At 35.9% G+C, this 12,179-nt stretch overlaps 1 long non-coding RNA gene across 1 annotated transcript in view; it reads left to right on the forward strand.

The window, feature by feature from the left end:
* LOC137208406 (uncharacterized) overlaps positions 1-4,856 on the forward strand; it is a 79,182-nt gene extending 74,326 nt beyond the window's left edge. Inside the window, exon 3 of the long non-coding RNA XR_010935621.1 lies at positions 4,731-4,856. This is a non-coding gene — a long non-coding RNA (uncharacterized lncRNA). The remainder of the gene's footprint in view (positions 1-4,730) is intronic.
* Positions 4,857-12,179: the final 7,323 nt, after the last annotated feature.

Raw genomic sequence — 12,179 nt, forward strand, 5'->3', positions numbered from 1 at the left:
TATTCAGCAAAGTTTGATTCAAGAGCAAATTATCCTGTTCAGTGTTAGTCTGGTGCTTGCAAAATGTTGTAGCTAAAGATGAAATTCTGTCTATAGGAAGGAATGGCATTCAGTAAATTAATGAGTTGAGGGAGATAAAAATGTATTAATGAATTAGAATCTGCTTTGCCTTATGTTGTGAAAGGTAATTAATTCATCATTGTTTTGGATTACTTATAGAAACATAACCTAAGTGGACTCCTATTGTGAAGTGATAAAATGTATGGAGTTAAAGGACAAATGGGGAAAATCAACATTTTTAATTTAATATTCTACACTTAAGATTTAATTAATACAGACTATGCACTGATATCAATGGCTGGCGTTGACCGATTGTACTGTGACTGATGCATTTACTTGTAGTTTTCTCTGCTCCAGACTTGAGAGAGTCACGGGATTCTTGCTGTGACACATATTTGTGATGCATTCGTCACCATTCCTTGTGTTTGAGGATGAAGCTGTTGAGGATGTGTGTAGGTGTGTGAGTATGCTGGTGGATGTCATGCATTTTTTCCCTATCATTGTCATGTGACTATCCTTTTCTGTGGTCAAAGATTTTAGGGTCTCTGGTTAAAGCTGACATTGATGCTTAGATTCATGATTGGCATATGATTGTTTAGACTTGGTAGCTTCAAACATCTTGGCCAACTCATTGCTGTGCACTCCCACACCTGTCTTCCCTCATGCTTCTATATTGGCATGTTGCATCAAGGTATTTTTAAGGTATTTTTCTTATTTGGCTCCTGTCCACAACACAGCTGTTTGGATTTAAATGAAATGAGAGACGAAAGCACAGCTCATACCATGGTGACTTATGTCACCCAAAAAGTGTTTCCCCTTCACTGCTTGGAAGAAGGCTAAAATCAAACTGTAGCCCACCTCTCGAGAGTGTGTGTTATAAGGATGACAATTCTTTATGGAATAAAGATGAGTATTAAGAATAAATAAATAGATAAGTTCCATGGTCCCATGAATTATATCTTCATGTCCTTTATGCCTTTTGGTCATTGCATAGCTCTTTTTTCTTTTCTTTTTTTTTTTTTTGGCCATGCTGTGCAGCATGCGGAGTCTTAGTTCTCTGACCAGGGATCGAACCTGTGTCCCCTGCAGTGGAAGCACAGAGTCTTAACCACTGGACTGCCAGGGAAGTCCCTGCATGGCTCATTGGCAACACAGCATTTGCCACATTACCCCTGACACACCACAGGTCAATAAGACACATGTGGATCTAGCAAATGGGACTCGTCTGCTTTGGAGAAATCCTCTATCTTAAGGTTGAAATTTTAATCCCATACCTACCAAAGTGCTATGGATGCCCAGTAGGCTTTTTGGGAAATCTGTAATGTGGTTAACAGCACACAGATGTGGCCAAGCACTGGGGAATCTGACTCCCATTTTCTCTCCTTCCCCAAATTCGAATTATGATCCTTGTTACCTCATCCTTTTTGGCCTTAAGAGAAGCTGGTCTCTCATGAGGATGTGCTTGTTTCCTAACAAAATCTCTCTGTTCTGGCATGTCTTCTGGCCTCCCTCCTAACACCTTAGCCCAGGAGGGTTCAATGCAGACTCAAGACCAGGATACATTTGATTAAGGCAATTAAATGTTAATATTGGGTATGATGCTGATCATGGACATATATCAGATTGGGACACAGATTCTCTGTGAGGCAAACTTGACATCTGTGACACCCATGTATCTTAGTCTGTTTAGGCTGCCGTAACAAAATACCATAGACAGGGTGGCTTAAACAACAGAAATTTATTTCTTACAATTATGGAAGCTGGGAAGTCCAAGATAAAGGTGCCATCAGGGTAGGTTTCATCCTGGAGCCTGTTCTCTTGGCTTGTACGTGTCCAAGAGAACATTTGTGCTTATATGACCTCTTCTTGTGCACAGTGAGGAGAGTGAACAAGCTCTTGAGTCTCTTCTTATAAGGCCACCAATCTCATCATGAGGGCCCCACCTTTATGACTTCATCTGAAGCTAATTACCTCCCAAAGGCTCCATCTCCAAGTATGATCACATTTTGGGTCAGGGCTTCAACATGTGAAATTTGGAAGGACATTAACGTTCAGTTCACAGCACCATTGTTTGTTTGGGAAGACTTCATGGCCAACTTCAGTGACCTACAATCTAGATTCTGCCCTGGGACTCTGTGGCTTAGATAGGGCAGAGATAGATGGGGAGTGGGAGTGGGACTTGGGTTATTAAAGAAGTGACTCATGTAACATAAAAACAGTCATCCAAAACTTACTACACTCTTCTGTGAAACCCTGTTAGTCTGAAATATGGAATTCTAGAGAAAATCAGATTCCAATTAGAGAAGGTTAATAACTCATTCTGCCTCCAAAGAACAGAGTTCTTACAAATAACTCTTTGAAAACTTCACGACCTGATAGTTGAGAGGGAGGCTAGTGAAAAGTTTAATTGCTTCATTTGTCACTCATTCCTCCCCTTCCCTTCCCTCCACTCTGTCCCCATCCATCTCTTCCTCCTAATTTGTCTTTCAGTGACCCTTCCCCATCTCACTTTACCTGGAAGTCTCCTCATATTCCTCATTCTTGATTTGAATAACATGCCTTGTTTTCTAGGAAGCAATGGCTGGTTTGTGGTCTAAAAGGAAACTACTTGACGTTTCCAATTGCTGCCGCACCTTCAAGTGAAGCTTTGGCAGACTGAACATGTCCCACTAAACTCCTCTCTCAAAATTGCTTCTTCTTCCATATTTGTCATCTCAGTGGATGACATCACTTTCTCCATGGTCATTTATCCTAGAGATTTTCTTTCCAATCTCACTCTCTTTATCAGCTCCTGCATCTAACTGCTCGTGAGGTAATATCAATTTTAGATTCTAATGACTCTCTCTTCCCTTATCAGACAGCCCCCTCCTCCATTCACTGTTTAAGTCTCCCTCCCTCTATTTTTCTTGTCAGAAATAATACAATAGTGTGCTAGCTGGTCTCTCTGCTCTAGCTTTGCCAATTTCCAATCCATCTTCCACAATTTTAGTGATTTTCCTAAAATGCACATGTAATTGTGCCTCTCCTTTAAAAAGTCTCTTTAGTAGTTCTTTGACTTTCACAGGATAAAACTCAAACTCCGTAAGCTGGCATTCAGTGGTCTCTTAATGATCCAGCCAGATCAAGACTTTCCAAGCAGAAAGTCTTCTTTCTGGCTTCAGATTGTATGCCTTCACTTGTATAATCTTTGCTTTCACTGGCTTGAGCCACTTAAATTTTCCCAAAGTATCATGTTTCACCAAGCTCTGTGCCTTTGCATGTGTTGTTCACTTGACTTGGAATACTTTTTTCTCTTTTCTTTATCCAGCAAACTCATATTCAGGCTTTAATATTTAAACTCATATTCAGGTCAAGCATCACCTCCTTTTAGAAATGTTTCTCCCTGACTACTCCCTTCCTTTTCTTCCTCCTCTTTCCATTCAAGATGAATTAACTACACCTCCTTTATGTGTTACTTATTACTTTTATAATCTGGAATTTTTAAAACAGAATTTTAATTTAATTTTAATTGAAGTATAGTACAATATTATATTAGTTTCAGATGTACATCATAGTGATTCAGTGTTTTTACAGATTATACTCCATTAAGTTATTACAAGATAATTGGAATTTTCTTGATATTACCACAGAACTCTGAGATCATCCTTTTTTGACCTAGTTTTCCTTGGGGACTAGCTTAGTGCCTGGTACACAGTTGGTGGTAAAATATGTTTACTGAGTGGATGAATAAATGAATTAATGAAGAAAAATAAAGAAAAATATCTTTTAATAAACTGTTACTGAATTGTCAAAGATTTTTTGTTTTCATTTCTTATATTTACATATTTATTCAGCAAAGGATTTCTCCATGAACTTGATGAACTTTATCACTTAAAGATTTAGAAGAGTCTGGAATTACTTTTTACTCTGAGGCACACAGGACATTAAAAACTAAGCACTTGCTTATAGATAAAGAAGAACAGAATCGGAGGGTCTAACACTGGTTTTAGTATTTTTCCATTGGAAATCATAGTCTCACGTATCACTGTTCAATAAGAAAAATGTGTCCTGTTTCTAGACATAAGAGGATGGAAGGATGACTGTGCAGATAAGAATCATCCACCTCTGAAATTCACTCTCCTCTACTGAGACTCTTTTCCCCCTCACTGTGAAAACAAGTTTATTATTGTTTCTATTTATATAATCAGCACATGCTCTTTGGAATAATTTCAATAATGCACAGAAGAGTAAGAAAGATCCTAAAAGCTCACTTAAAATCCTTCCATCCTGAGATGATCCCAATAGTCATTTGTTGACATTTTTACACCCACTTTAGGTACATATCCATACATATACATTGTTTGACATATATGAGATTATTTCAGGCGTGTTATTTTTCTTTGGGGATATATTTTTAAAATGCATTCTTTTATAATCTTAGTTCCCTGCTTCTCTTCTGCATGTCCTTTCATCTGCATCAACCCTTCTTTCCAATCCAGATAAGCCATGGTAACCGCCTTTTGATCTAGGTCCTGTTGTAGGACAGATGGGCTGGAATGAATGAATAAATAAAGTCATATTGTTTCAAAAAATCTCCTAGAAATTTCTCCTAGTTTCTTGAGATAGATCTAATTCCTTCTTTTATTAGTTTATTCTTTAGTGATTTGTTGTGTTTTTGTTTGTTTGTTTAGATTTTGGTGGTGATTTTGGTTGACCATTTGGACCAACTCTGCCATGAATATCGTTGAAGATCTGACCATTACATTCCCAATAACTGTTGCTTCAATTTCCATTAGATGGATTTCAAGCAGAGGTATTGATGGGTGAAACAGTACATGGCTTTTTTATTTTAAAAGATAGAACAAAGTTGGTCTGTTTTACTTTTCACATTTCTACGTATAACGAAAGATAACATTTTGGGGGCACCTCACCTCAACATTCTCACAAATAGTAGCTGTTTCCATTCTTTAACTTTTTGCCAGTTTGGTGGATCTAAAATGGTACCTCATAAATTTAAAATTTTGCATTTCTCTGATTATTAGGGGTGCTGGGCATATTTTCACATGTAATTGGCAAACTTGTTCTTTTATAAATTGCCTACTCATAGCTTTTGCCTTTTCCCCCTCTTTTCCTTTTCAAGAACTTGTTATTTTGAAATAATTTTAGACTTATGTAAGATATCTTGACGATTTCACTGGTTATGTTAACTTTTATCACTTGGTTAAGACAGTGTCTGCAGATTTCTTTACTGCAAAGTTACTATTTTTCCCTTTGAAATTAATAAATATTTTAGAGAGAAATACTTTGAGATTACCCAGATATCCTATTTCTTCTTAAACATTTGCTCACTAATTTTAGTATTAATTGGTGGATCTTGCCTATAGTAATTATTACTGTGGTGCTCTAGTGGTGAGTTTCTATTTCCCTCATTCCTTCTACATTTACTAATTAGAGTTCTTCTGTAAGGAGTTGTCACCTATTTATTTATTCCACAATTATTTATATCAGTATATACTCATGGAAATTTGTTTTCTTCTTTGGATTATAATCTTATAGTAACATTCTCTTTTTGCACAAATTATTACAGACTTGGCCATTGGGAGCTGTCGGATCTTACTCTGCCTGAAAAACTTCTTTAAATAATTATTAAAGAGTAGGTCTGCTGGCAGTAAATTCCCAAAGTCTGTGCTTGTCTGAGAAAATATTTTTCTTTATTTTTTGAAACACATTTTTAACATTCAGTTCTCTCATCCCCCTACTCTCTCCTTTTCCCATGGCAACTACTAATCTGTTCTTTATTTCTACAATATTGTTATTTCAAGGATATTCTATACCACGTAGACTGTACGTAATCTTTTGAGATTGCTTTATCACCCAGTAAATTTCCCTGGAAATTCATCCAGGTTGTCGTGTATGCCAAGAGTTTGTTCCTTTTTATTGCCAAGTAGTATTCCATGGTATGAATGCATCACAGATTGTTTAACCATTCACCTCGTGAAGGACATCTGTGTTGTTTCAACATTTTGGCTCTTATGAATAAAGCTTCTCTGTGAGCATTTGTATATAGGTTCTCATGTGAACATAAGTTTTTCATTTCTCTGAATAAATGACCAGGAATTACAATTGCTAAGCTGAGTGGTATGAAAAACTGCCAAACTTCTCCAGAGTGGCTGTACTATTTTACATTTCCACCAGCAATGTATGAGTGGAAATGTACTTCTTTACCAGAACTTGATGGAGTTACTACTTTTTACATGAGCCATTCTACTAGATGTGTAGTAATATATCATTGTGGTTTGAATTTTCATTTCCCTAATGGCTCATGATGTAAAACATCTTTCCATGTGCTTATTTTCATCTGTGTATCTTCTGTAGTAAAATGTGTCTTCATGTTTTTTGCTTGTTTTTTTAATTGGAATTTTTGTTTTATTACTGTTGAACTTTGAGAGATTTTAATATATGCTACATACTAGTACTTGTTGAATATGTGATTTGAAAATATTTTCTCCCAATCTGTAGCTTGTCTTTCATTTTCTTAACAGGATCTTTTACCTTGCAAAAATTTTTAATTGTGATGAATTCCAATTTGTCAATCTTTCCTTTTGTGGACTGTGCTTTTGGTGTCAACTCTGTAATTTTATTTTTTTTCTTTGAAGTCCCCTCTATCCCTTTTGACTTCTTTTGGATTATCTGGATATTTTTAAGAATTCCATCCTAATTAGCTATTGGTTTTAACTCTACTTTTTGTATTTTTAGTGGTTCTCTAAGGATAATACTACTGCCATGTCCTTTATTTTAACAGTCTATTTAGAATTAACATTTTAATACTGCCTATAAAATATAAAAATGTTACCACTTCCTCTTAACATACTCCTTGCCATCCTTCAATTAATAGTTGTCAAAGGTATTATATCTACATAGAATATAAACCCATAAGAAAATATTATAATCTTGTTTTAAACAGTCATATGCATTTTAAAGAAATTAAGAGTAAAAATAATCTAATAGTAACATAGATATTTATCACCTTAAATATTCTCCATTCCTTCCTGAAGATCTGAGTGTCACTCTATTATCATTTTTTTCAGCTTGAAGAAATTTCTTTAGCATTTCTTGTAGTATTGATCTACTGGTGACAGATTTTCTAAGTTTTATTTATGCAAAACAGTCTTTATTTTGCCTTCATTCTTTGAAGGCATATAGAGTTTTAAATTGATATTTTATTTTTTTTCCTCATTCAGTATGTTAAAGATGCACTTGCAGTGTCTTCTGGTTTCCATGATTTCTCATTTGCTCTTTTCCTTATATCGTGTCTTTTGTTTCTGACTGTCTTCAAGAATTTCTCAGTATTTTTGATTATCAACAGTTTGAATATAATTTTCCTAGGTGTGGTTTTCATCATATTTATCCTATTTGAAATTTGCTGAGCTTGTTGAATCTGTAAATTTATGTATCTTATCAAATGTGGAGAGTTCTAAAGCATTATTTCTTTAACTGTTCTTTATACCCATTTTTACTTCCTCTCCTTCAGCAATTTCAGTGACAAGTATGTTAAGAACTTTTTATATTGTCTAACACTTCTCTGTCTTAATTTTTTAAATATTTTTTTCCTTCAGGTTGGATATTTTCTATTAAAGTATTTTTAAGTTCACTGACCTTTTCCTGAGCCCTTCAAGTTATTTTTTTCAGATATTGTACTTTTCAATTCTAATATTACATTTATTCTTTTTAAATATTTTCTATTTTTATGCTGAGACAGCTTGGGTTTTCATTCATATGAGAATATTTTGCTTTACCTCATTGATCATGGTTATTATAGTTGTTTTAAAAGTTCTTGCTGTTTATTCCAACTACTGGAGTATTTTGGGATTAGACTCAATTATCTTTTCCCATGAGAATGGGTGACATTTGCCTTTCTTTTTGTGTTGGGTAATTTCAGTTTGAATCTTGAATACTGTAATTATTATGTTTTAGAGATTCTGAATTCTGTTAATTTTATGTGAAGACTGTTGATGTTTTTATTTATGCAGGCAATGAGCTTAATTAGACTCAAACTGAAAACTCTTTTGGGTAGCATGAGCAGTGAGTAACAGCCTAGATTCTAGTTCAGGCTGATTTTAGTGGACACTGCACATGAGTAATTTAATAGGCAGCCAAACATTTTGGCAGAGTTCATATACGGTATTTGGCTTTTGCATTCTCTGGTGTTCTCCTTTCTGAGATTCACTCCATCTTTCTGGTGACCTTGGTTGCTTCAGGCAGCTTACTCTGTTTCCTCTGGCTAGAAAGATCGCAGACCTTCCTGAAGAGGTTTAGTCCCTCTATATCATGCCACAACTACAAATATTCTCATAGCAAAGTCCCATAATTGGGAAATTCATTCAATACCTGCCATTTCTTCTAAGTATTGATGCCTCTGCAAAATCCGTCTAACTTTATTCAGTTTCCAGAGCACTCAGGTAATTGCTTGTTATATTTCCCCCAGAGTTTAGAGCTATTATCATAGGAGGGTCAGTTTGCTAGTCTTAACTTATCCATACCATTAGTGTGTTTAAATTAGGGTTACATTAATTTTGTTTAAGGAATATGTTGATTTGCCACTTTGAGATGGTAGTAACCCAGGTTGATTTCATTGTTCCAAGTTTCTGGGCTCAAGGATAGGGAGTTATTCCTTCATGTTTATATCTTTAAAAATTTCCAGGTTGTTCAAAGTTTACCTGGAATGAAGATATGACTAATAGCTCAGACTTTGGATTCAAGCACACTGGGTTTAAATCCTTGCTCTACTAATTTCTTAACTATTGACCTTGGGGAAGTTGTTTCATTCCTGCCAACCTCAGTTTTTATCACCTATAAATTCAGTGTCCACCTCATAGAGTTGTTGAGTGAATTATAAGGCATTAAAATTATATACGGCAGTTATATACTTAAGGAACACTTGCTTTAGTTTTAATCATTGTATCCTTTACCACCCCAAATCACCTCCTATTTCATAATTTGATGCAACATGCTGTGGACTGAGAGTCCAGAGGAATAAGATACATGATAATTGGTAGTGCATGGAAGAGAAAATGTATAGCTTGTAGTTGTGGGGATGCAGTGGGAGCAGGCCCAAGTAGTACCTCTAGCACTGGGTTCCAGGCAACATGAAGATATTGGATTCAGGAATCCCAGGAGGAACAAAGATGGTGATAGAAGAAGTGAGGGTTGACAGTGAAAGGAAAATATATCCCAATTCAGTTCTGCTAAGGTCTGAAACTAGAAAGAAGGTGGCTGATGTGACTGCGTAAATGCAACAGCTGTTTTAACTGAGACAGTGGGCTTCTTTCTTTGGCTATGGGGTAGCTGGGATGTGGTCCTAAGGGAAGAGGGAAAGAGAATACACAGAAATTTGAGTTTCAGTTCTCATCACCCTGAAGATGCACAAGCCTGACACAGAGATGCTGCCATTTCCCTAAGGTGATCTGTTCAGGAAATTCCAAAGCCAAAATGTTTTTGGAGATGCCAAGAGGATTATTGACATCTGTGACAAAGCACTCTTTTCAGCAGCACTGTCTCAAGATACACCAGACAGGAAGTAGTGAAAGCCTCATCAAATTCACATTCCTTTTTACTGGACGCTGTCATCTGGGCCACCATTTTCGATCCTTTAGCATTGCTGTGGATCCCATGAGATTGTACAAGATGCTCTTCTCTGTAAATTTGCTGTTGAAATTAAGATCTCTCCTAAAGAATTTGTGTCTCCTCCCTCCCTCCTTGCAGAGTTTACAGTGCTTCATATACAAGAGGAATGGACTTGCCCTTAATAATACCTAGCATTTATTAAGCTTTTTATGGGTACCATGCGTACTATGTGTAGTATTTCTCATGCCTTATCACATTTAATTCTCATAATCCCTCTCTCAAATCAGTCTGAGAATGTATTACACAAAACCCAGCTTTTATAAATAATTTCCAAAATCCCAGGTCCCCAAATTCAGCTATTCTCTGCACCCATTTTGTTCCATTTTCCCAAGACAGCCTCTTAGTTCTTCTCAAATTAAAAAGGAAATTTTTTTCCTGACAGCTTTAGCACATGAACGACACAGTGAAAATTGATTATGACCCAAGTACCCCAGTGAGTAAGGAAAAAGAGGAAGCAGGAGGTTTCAAGACACTCACCCCAATTTTCATATCATAATTTTTCTCTGTGTTACATTTATTAATATGCCTCTCAAAACTAAGGGGTATATGAGAGGGAGGGAAGGAAGACAGAATAATAAGGTAGCTTGTAGACTATGCCATTCAAGGTGAAAGAAAAGAGTGTGAAGTTAGCAAGAGCTGGAACTTGGTTGGCTACCTTCATAAAGCCTTGTTAGTTCCACTTCTGAGGGTTACTCACAAGAAAAGGATCATGCCAGGAATGTTTTTCCCTCAGTGTGTGTGTGTATGTGTGTGTGTGTGTGTGTCTGTGTTTTGTAAATGCTTAACAACTGTACGTGTACAAAATCCATTTAGCAAAGTGCTACCTTGGGTTTCCAAATTTGTAACACTGAAAAGCAGAAATTAGACCTCCTGTGACTCATAAAATATACAATAAGGGGTTTTGAGTAAGATGGAAAAATAGGAAAATTTAGTGCTTTTTGCAGGGAAAATATTGCTGACATATTTAATAATAATGAAGTATAATACCTAGTTGGGGCAAAACTAAAATCCATTGTGCAGTGAAAGAATAGATCCATTTAATTTGTTTAGGTTTCTTTGTTCATTTTGTATTTCTTATTGAATCAGTTCAAGGTTATGACCAGTGTTACTAATGTCTAAATGATTGAGGGGAGTCATGGTACAGAGAACTGACTTTCCCAACCAGATTTTGGAAGGTTAGGTGTTAATGCAAAAAGTGACTTTTCCCTCTTTGCTGTAAGAATTTAGTTTAATGTTCACAAGTTCAATAGCAAAATGACTTCCTTTTATAGAATCTGTTTTCTTGTAGGTATGCATGAATGTAAAGGTATAGTTCTGTTTCTGGCCTTAATGTTTTAGGGTAATATATTTTGTCACATTTCGGGCCTATTCTCAGGAAAGATGTCACAACACAGATCCCCTAATGTTGAACACTTAACGATGTCCTCTCACATTATTGGTAGGGTTGCTGGTAAAATACAGGATCCCAGTTAAATTTGAATTTCAGATTAGCTACATATAATTTTTTAGTGTAATTATGTTCCTTGCAATAGGTGAGTCATACTAACACTAAAAAATTATTTGCTGCTTATTTGAAATTCAAATTTAACTGGGCATCATATCTTATTAGCTAAATCTGACTATCCTAATTGTTGGTTATTCTTGTGCAGAGAGAGATGGTGAGACAGGGCTGGGGTTTCTATTGAAGTCATGCTCCACAGGGCAAGCTCCACAGGGCAAGACTTGAACAGATACACCATTACTTGAACTTAAATTGACCTCACAATGATGCAATTTTAATGGTGTTTTTAAAAGCCCTTAAAGTAAAATTTTAAAATTGTTCTACACGTATGGACAGATAGTGGAGCTGGAAGGGAATGATGATGACAGTGTATTCAGTGCTTGTTGGGGTCTAGAAAAATTTCTTTTAATTATTATTACTTATGTTAGGCAGAGGGGAAGGAAGATAAAAGCACATTATTTTAAATTTCATTTCCTGGATTGAAAAAATGGTATTAGAAGATATTCCCTCAGCATCCACCCAGCATTGCATGTTTCCGTAGAAGAGCTGCTTTGGTTTAAGGTACAACCTATTGGGGTATTTTAATCTGCTTAGAAGTTGCTGTTCATCATTTGTTCTTAGAGAATCTGCTTGTTCACTCTAAATCCCATCCACAAGTTGATGGGCTGAAGTGCAATATTTGTTGTTTACACTTATTCTCAATTTAAAAATTTTATTGGCTTTTGGGAGCAAACAGTCAGTTTATAGAAAATTTTAATTACGCAATACTAAAATATCTACAGAGATGGGTACATGGAATATGTTAAAACAGGACCTCTAAAAGACAGAATAAACAGAGCACACCCCAAAGCACCCTCACACAACTCTCACAAGCTTCACAGAGGGGAGTGGGGAGCAGAATAATAAAAACAGCTCATGATAGTACACCCTTATTTAATTTTCATGCTTTTGAAAG

Source organism: Pseudorca crassidens, chromosome 16, assembly GCF_039906515.1.
Source record: "Pseudorca crassidens isolate mPseCra1 chromosome 16, mPseCra1.hap1, whole genome shotgun sequence".
Classification (NCBI taxonomy): Eukaryota; Metazoa; Chordata; class Mammalia; order Artiodactyla; family Delphinidae; genus Pseudorca; species Pseudorca crassidens.